This window comes from Penaeus monodon, chromosome 19, assembly GCF_015228065.2.
Source record: "Penaeus monodon isolate SGIC_2016 chromosome 19, NSTDA_Pmon_1, whole genome shotgun sequence".
In the NCBI taxonomy this organism is placed as follows: domain Eukaryota; kingdom Metazoa; phylum Arthropoda; class Malacostraca; order Decapoda; family Penaeidae; genus Penaeus; species Penaeus monodon.
The window spans coordinates 44,617,933-44,618,276 of NC_051404.1; the positions used below are offsets into that span (position 1 = coordinate 44,617,933).

Sequence of the window (344 nt, forward strand, 5' to 3'; positions counted from 1 at the left end):
TCACTAGAGTTTACATGAATATCTGGTATACTGTAATATACAGATACCCTGTTCTAATAGAGACAGGAAAAACAAGGCCACAGTGCCACTTGACAATTGCTCATCATTCCAACGCTTGTAAACAATAATTTGCAAGAAGCAAATTACTCTGTATTATATTGATATATTCATGAATCTATGTGGAGGTTAGATTTACTTTTAGTTGTTGATTTGAGTTTCCTCATTCCAACTATATAAAATGATAATGGTGTAATACCTTAAATACAGCAATGAAGCACTGGATTTTGTTTTCTTTAGAAATAACTGCACATTTATATTAAACTGTTTTAAAAATAAGAAACAAA

The 344-nt window shown here is 29.9% G+C and overlaps 1 protein-coding gene across 1 annotated transcript in view; it reads right to left on the bottom strand.

The window, feature by feature from the left end:
* The window catches only part of LOC119585256 (transient receptor potential channel pyrexia-like), a 26,510-nt gene continuing 26,166 nt past the window's right edge, over nt 1-344 (bottom strand). Inside the window, exon 4 of the mRNA XM_037933923.1 lies at nt 1-344. This exon is cut by the window's right edge and continues 966 nt beyond it. The gene's annotated coding sequence lies outside the window, so the exon portion shown is untranslated.